This window comes from Triticum urartu, chromosome 1A, assembly GCF_056163025.1.
Source record: "Triticum urartu cultivar PI428250 chromosome 1A, HENAU_Tu73, whole genome shotgun sequence".
NCBI lineage: Eukaryota > Viridiplantae > Streptophyta > Magnoliopsida > Poales > Poaceae > Triticum > Triticum urartu.
In genome coordinates, this window is record NC_141873.1 from 17,148,519 (window position 1) to 17,156,687 (window position 8,169).

An 8,169-nucleotide genomic window follows, 5' to 3' on the forward strand; every position below is an offset into this window, starting at 1 on the left:
GCAGTGCATCTGCATATATCGTCTTCCGTCTCGACCAATCATCTTGCCTGGCCCGCTCATAAATAGCAGCACATACAAACTCTAACCATGCATAACCCTGAACACTTGAAGCTGATTTTTAGACTAAACACAAATTTGTGCTTACAAATCATTAAATAAGATGGAGCCAGTACATAGCAAAACAAACCTAGCTGATATGAAAAAAAATCAATAGTCGTCAAGTATCACGACCAAAGTGATAAGTGTCTGCAAGCAAACTAAACAAGGTTCAACGATAGCCATGGACGATAACAAAACATAAACTCTGTCACGCCAACAGATTTAACAAGTCCATAAAAATGTCTACTGCCAACATAGTTCTCGATCTTCTTGGGGCTCAGTTGATTGCTGTGACCACACTTGTGCCAGCTGAAATAACTTCGGTGCACGCGTGTATACCATCTGCATATAAGTTAAAATACGATATTGTATGATATATAAAAAAGAAAAACATACTTCAAACCCAAATCCATAAAAAGGACATGAACATCAACTTACATTTGGTAATGTGCTTCTATCAATTTTATTTCCCTAAATCTGGACATTTGCGCCTGTCATGTTCGGAACTTTTACATTGGCCGCAGCTTCTAGTTCTCTTCTTCCGCCCGTTCGTTTCCCTCAACGTCTCCTGAAATGGCTTCATTCTCTTCTTGCATGGAGCACCTTTTGTGTCGACTATCTTTGGATCAAGGACTCTCTCCGCTGAAGCTTGGCTTGCGGCAAAGTAGTGAGAGGGTATAGGACCAAATGTTGTCTCCTCGGTGTTATCATCATTCTCGATGGGCCCATCGATGATGCTTTGGAGATAATCTTTCACCTGCTGCGAGCGCTCCCCGCTTTTTGATACTTTGAATAGGGCAATACTAGCTATGTTTCTCAGTTCACTGTAACGACTCATCTCTTCTGACCACACATGTGTATTTGCATTTCTCACTGACACGAATGCAGCCTTGGCTTCCATTGTCCACCTTTTGCTAACATAACATGGAGGAATGGTCGCTGCCCCTACGAAAACCAGAACATAAAAAATGTGCGTGCAAGGGATGGCTTCGCACTCCATCTTACGGCAAGGACAGAAGGCACCATTCATCAACGAACCATCAAAAGAACACTCTACAGAGAACGGACGTCTGCTCCCTCCTTCCGCTCCATCTTTTAACACTACTTCATACCTGACCAAGTCATTTACTGTTGTTTGCTCTTGAATCACCCATGCACATGATCTTCGGATACAATCTCTTACCATCTTGAAAATTTTTGGTGTATAAATACGAGCATCATTTATCTCCAACAAACAAGCATCTATTCTAGTGAAAGGAACTGACTGTGAATATATTGCATCCAACTCGGCCCCATTCCTCCGCATACGTGATATGCAGTGCTCAGTGTGCTCCACCACATCAACCAACGACATTTTCCGGTCGAGATGATTGTGGAGCCTAGAGTTCAGACTCTCACTACGCTGGTTGCTCTGCATACCCAAGAAATATCGTCCCTTGGTATAAGCTGCAGCTACTTTTTCCTTAGTTTGTACATTCTGGACATCCATTCATTCTCCTCTTCGATCTCATAGTTCGCCTTGAACTCAGCCCATGATTTCTCAAACTGGTAAACTCCCATTCGACAGTATATGAGTTTTCTGAAGTCATCAAGCATTGGATTACGCAGGTGGCGTATCATGTTCTGCTCAATGTGCCAACTGCATAGCCGATGGTCTGTCCTTGGCAAAATCTTCCTAATTGCTTTTCTCATTGCCGAGTCTCCATTTGTGATAACAGATATGGGCTCCTTATGACCCATCGCCTCTACAAAGGTCTGAAGTAGCCACTCGTATGACTTGTGGGTCTCATCTAAAACAACACCAATCCCGAAAACAACAGTACTACGATGATGGTTCAGTCCAACAAATGCAACAAAAGGGAGATTGTAGCGGTTGACCTGATAAGTGCTGTCAAACACAACTACATGGCCGAATGCTTCATAATCAATCTGAGACTGCGAATCTGCCCAGAATAAATTTCGAAGATGTCCTTCATCATCCGTGGTGTATTTGAAGAAAAACTCAGCATCTCGTTCTTCCTGTACTCTCGTATGGTTCAGCACAAAGTCAGCATCCCTGCCTAAGATTCTTTTTTTCTTGTACCTGGCGAAGAAATTGTACAGGTCTCGGGAAATATACCCAACATGAGGATAGCCACCGTTTTGTTTCTCCGCCACATTCATGATTTGGAACGTACGGAGACCACCAAGTCCGTATCCCACCGCATTAGCCTTGTGAGCATCGTTCATCCGACGGTGAGACCGTAGAAAAGCAGATTGGTCCAGGTCGGCTAGCGGGTGGTTATGGACATCAACAAACTTCTTAACAAACCACTGACCCCTGTCTGCATCATGTTGGATCTCAAGCATAGCTTTGCAACCACAATGGGTCAGCGCCCGTGGCTCCCTTTTTTGGTCAGTCGCTTGAAAGTACTATTCCAATCGGTGCCCTTCTTTAGAGAAGCAGAAACGTCTTGCTTTCACCTCTCTGGTGCCCTTCACGTACTCCTTGTCATCCAATCTGACACTAAAACCTTTTGCTCTTGCATATCTGTTGTAGTGCTCGTAACCTTTCTTCTCACTTGCAAATATCTGACTAACCATCATGTGATATTCTTCTATCTCCTTCAAGCTAGCACTATGACCATCCATCCTCCAAACCTGCCATTATTAAAGCATCATACTTAGCGCATTTATTCTATCAATGTCATATAAATTGTCTGAATTTAGGTGATTCTTCAGATAAACAGAAAATTTAAACAGAAAACTAACACAAATTCTAGAGGAATTATAACCTGTCTTCAAAATCTGAAGGATAGGTTGTGCTGTACAAGTGTCACCCTTTATGACATTCTCGTTTATCTGACGCAAATTGAAAGTGATCCATGATTTCAACTAGTACGAGTGACACTGTATAACTGTATACTCTGATAAAGATCAATTTATGGGTCATGTATCCATACAGATTGCAAGATATGGCTGGAGAAAAACGGGCGACGAACCTGTTCTCTAATTATCCGGCGGGCGATTGTCTCGGCAGGTGGCGGCGCAGCCTAAAATTATACGGCGTGCGGGCGCGTCGGCAGGTGGCGGCGGCAGGAACCGCTGGAGGGATGGCGAGGGCAGGACTCTTGTGGCGGGGTCGAAGAACGTCGACCTAGACGGCGAACGGCGGTGGCGCGCGGTGGTGTCGGACGGCGGTGCTCGGGGATGTCGGACGGCTGCAATCTCCTGGCCGGACGGGGGAGTGGAACGACGCACGTCGGCTCTGAGACATCGGCCCCAAGCGGGGGTGTCGGACGGCGGCGCTTGGGGATGTCGGACGGCCGCAATCTCCGGGCCAGACGGGCATGTGGAACGGCGCACGTCGGCCCCAAGCGGGGGGTGTCCGACGGCGGCACGTCGGCGCCGCGCGGCCTTATCGCGAGGGTCACGCCGCCACCACAGAAATGAAATGGGATTTAGATCGAGTGTTCTGTTTTTTTTCTTCACAATCGACCGTGTTGCGCTTTGGACTGCCTGTGCGTGCAAAAGTCAAAACTGCCCAGCGGACTGCAGTTTGGGAAATGACTTCCTTGCTCCTCCGTGCGGACGGCCAGATCTGCACGGTACTCCTGGGTGTCGTTTGCAAGTACCAGGGTACCGTAAAAGAGCTCTCACAGATAGAGCCCCTAAATGAATATGAGCCCTTCATTTCTCTTGATCCAACGATTGATGTCTATTGGTACCCCAACGTGTGTATGAGAGTACCAACAAAAAAAGCGAGGGAGTACCTCGTCCTTGGGGGTAAAAAGGAAAACTGACTCTTATTCTTATTCTCATGGCTCATGGCTGATACAGTACATAATTGCTAATCGCTGGAACCTTTGCGAGATCAATATTTCTCATGCAATTGGAAACTCACCCGTGCGCTCAAGCAGGATGACTAGGGTGAGGTGGGATCATCAAGATGGCCGGAGATCTATCATGTCGGCACTTCATGTGTACAAATGTGCACCTGATCAGATTGACTTGGTTCAACACGGAAGGACAGGGAGTGGCTGCTTTGATTAGAATCTGTCGCATTGATGAACGAACGTCTTGCGAGCCTGATATCTCTGTGTTTTAGTTTCATTTGTAGATGTTAGAGATTTTGTGTGGTTTTCGAGAACCTGTAGCCAAGTTCTGTTTGATCGGTAACTTTCAGCGCATAGAAAACATATGCATCGATTAGAAATCAAGAAAGGACTTAATTAAGAGGAGAAAAGACTAAACTACCCTTCTAAGTGAAGGGTCGGACTTAAGTGGTACTCCATCTCTGCTTGAGGGAGTACCAGGGTATCGTAAAAAAGCTCCTCTGCTATAGTCCGCTATAGCCTTTTTAGCAGAGTGCCGCTAAATGGCCGCCTTCACAAATAGCCCGCTATAGCTGATTTGAAAGCTTGCCGCTATTTTCCATAGTCCGCTATTTAAAACATTGGTTTTAACAGCCTGCATGTTTGTCTTCATGTCATCATTCATTGTCCATTTCATCAATTATCATGCAGCATCTGTTCTGCACACACTCTCTTCATTTTAAGTGTGTGGTGTTTGGGGTGCGCTTCCGCCATGCTCTTGACAGCATCCTCTGCAGCCTCCACATTTGAAGCTCTCGAGTCACGGCAATCCATCTCTATATCCAACAGAGCAAGACTAGAGAGGTGTTGGAAGCCAAAATCATCCAAAACACCATCACCACGTGCTGACTTGAACTGACTTAGATGAATCTGCATTGGAATCTTCTTGAGATTTGGCATGGCACCTGCTTGAAACGTTAACCCTGTGACACCGGAGTTGAGCGCAAGCACCTGCAACTGTTGAAACCCTGCATCATTAGTGATAACAATGGGCCTTATGTCGCCACTCAATTGGAGCAGAGTGGGTATTTTTCCAACCATCTCAACAACCTGCTGCTCTATCTTCATCCCACCAGTAACAGATAATTCTTCTAGGTTGGGAAGTGAATGTTGGAAATTCTCCCACAGGATTGATCACATCAAATCACATGATGAACACGCACACACAAAACTTATAGCCAAGGGCCCTTGTCGTGCCCTTGTTTTCCTCTTTATTGCTTTTCTCCTTTTCTCTCCTTAATACAATAAACTCACGCAATAGTTGTGCATATATATATATACATATATATATACATATATATATATATACATATATATATATATATATATACATATATATATATATATATATATATATATATATATATATGCACCAACCGACCCAGGACGTCAAACCGACTTGTACTTGTTCTGCACTCTGAACCGAACACGACTAGTACTTTTACTCTAACACAAACTAAGCCATGTTGCCTTTTCCTAATCTAAATACCCGGCAACGCTGATCACACCTTTACTAAACTTAGCTACCCAAACCTACTAGCACACGGACTAGTACTATATATATCTGACTCAACACAACTATTATTACATACGTGACCACTTAGTAGTAAATCCATCAAAACTAAACTGGGTATTGTTTGGATTACCTAACAGTGAAACCAGCCATTTGGTTATCCAGCAAATTTGCCCACGGCATAGGCAAATTGTTCGGATGCTACTGAGAGCAGGGAAGGACGGATGTCCTTTGAGGACATCTTCTTCTTCGAGAAAAACAGTGATATAGAGGTTGCGAAGTTTGCATGCATCCAATTCACAGAGTGAGGACACTAGCTTTTCTCCCTTGCAACTTGATTTGTCAAGTTCACTGGTGTCCCAACGAATGCGTAGCTTTCTCCGATTTTTCAGTTTGCCGTGCTCTTCCAGACACTTCACTGATTGCAGGAAGGTGTCTATGTTGCCAAGCTCTTGCAGGTTTTCCATTTTACCAACACAATCCGGAAATTTAGTTTGAACTAAAACAAACAGACGTGCCAGTCATTTTAGCCGAGTAACCAATTCAGGTAGCTCTAGTAGTTATGTATTCCTCACATTTAGCGTCTCCAGATACTCCAAGTCTCTAATTTCTCTAGGAATCATGGTTATATTTGTCAAATGGATGTTCAAGTACCTGAGCTGAAATAATCTTCCAATATCAATGACATGATGATTTCCTAGTTCAAAGCATTGACCTATGTCCAGCACACGTAGAGCATTTAACTTCTCAAGGGAAGGCAGATATTTCCGTGAATTACCAATAGCACATAGTGATCTAGCATGTGATAAATCCAATTGCTTGACATTTCCTTGATCTTCATTTCCCATCAGAGACAACCGCCGGACTTTGCCATCAGCCTTAGGATGATTGCTTAAGAAAGTACAAAAGTTCTCTTCATTGGCTTTGTAAATGAGGAAATCAAGGACGGTATCATGGACTCGGCAATACAATGCCTTGCCATCATACCCGATGCCCACCGGTTGTGTTAAACTTCTATTGATAAGTTCACGGAAATATTCATCTCCTAATTTAACAAGATCTTCTCCTTCTCTACACTACTAGGGAAAACCTTATATACAGAATCTTAGCAGCAGCGCGGCACAAAAAGAGGCGCTACTGCAAATTAGTAGCAGCACGGTTAGGGAAAGCGCGCTACTAATGTAAATTTAGCAGTAGCGCGTGATGTTTAAACCGCGCTGCTACAAAAATCCATCGACAATACACAACGACCTAACTTTACCAGCAGCGCGGCGTCAAGAAGCGCGCTACTGCTAATGCCATAGTAGTAGCGCGCTTTTTAGTCACGCCGCTGCTGCTAATTTTGAAATTGTCCACACGGTTGGCCCGTTTAGCCGTAGCGCGTGATAGGAAAGCGCGCTGCTGCTACGATCATAGCAGTAGCGCGTTTTTGCTCCCACGCTGCTGCTAAGACGCACCACCCACCATCTTTTTCCACCTCCCCCTCCCCATCTCCTCTCCTCCCTTTCCCCTACCTCCCACATCCTTCCTCTCTCACTCTTCTTCTTCCTCAATACTTCTCCCCCATTAATCTTCCTCTTCTACCTACCTTTCTCTCTCTTCATTAGTCATAACTAACTACACCACCTCCATTAATGCATCTCCTTTCTTTTTTTTTTCCTTCCCCCTCCACTAGTTGAAGTTGTCTCCTCCCAAATTAGCTAGCTAGGTAGATGTAGCATTTAGTTAAGTAACCTATTTGCCCCCTAACTAGATCTTTCTTTGTCAAGAAGAGCTTTGTGCACTTTTGATCTCCACACATCATCATCCACACCGTGTGCTCGATCTCGTAGCTAGAGGTGATTAAAATTTCATGCTTTTCCAAAATGGAAATATGTGTATCTGTGTGTGTGATATGATAATTGGGAAATATGCTGGAAATTGTGTGTGTGGAATGAGTTGACGCCAAATTGTGCTTTTGAGTTACCTATGTTTTGCCGAAATGTCGATTTATTTCCGTTTTGGCGAATTCCGGGCAAACTCTAGATCTATATATGTCCTATTTTTAGGTATATAAGGCTGGAATATCTCCGCTTCATAAATATTTAAATAGGAAATAACCTTAGATATTTAATACAATAAGGCTGGAATATCTCCGCTTCATAAATATTTAAATAGGAAATAACCTTAGGTATATAAGGCTGGAATATCTCCGCTTCATAAATATTTAAATTGGAAATAACCTTAGATATTTAATACAATCTGCATGCGTTTTCAAGGGCCATCCAATTTCTCACTGCTCAGCAAAAGCTTGATCCATCTAATTTTGTGTCAAGTATAGATGTAAACATTATTGAGGGGATGGTCAGAAGGTAATGAAGCGTGAAGGGATTAAGTAAAGTTCATTCACTTATGGTGTAAGTGACAGTTACTCACTCCGTCCCAAAATAAGTGTTGTTGGTTCTTGGGACGGAGGGAGTACATACTCATGCATTATTTCGGAAAACCAGATCCGCATCATGTCATTATTTTCGCATTCGGTTTGAGTGTACATTGATGGCAGAAAGGGAAGACCATCTTACTCTTAACCCTGGGCTGAAGTTACTTGCCTAGATGGTATGGTGATTTATCACATTAGGTAGTTACCTCCACGGTAAATAGATCTGGGTTGATCCTATTAGTTGTTTTCTTGGGTGAATTTCTGCTTATATTAGTTACATCCTC

At 43.6% G+C, this 8,169-nt stretch overlaps 1 pseudogene; it reads right to left on the reverse strand.

Moving 5' to 3' along the window:
* Positions 1-562: 562 nt before the first annotated feature.
* On the reverse strand, positions 563-2,730 carry LOC147988461 (protein FAR1-RELATED SEQUENCE 5-like; annotated as a pseudogene).
* Between the last annotated feature and the right edge of the window lie 5,439 nt (positions 2,731-8,169).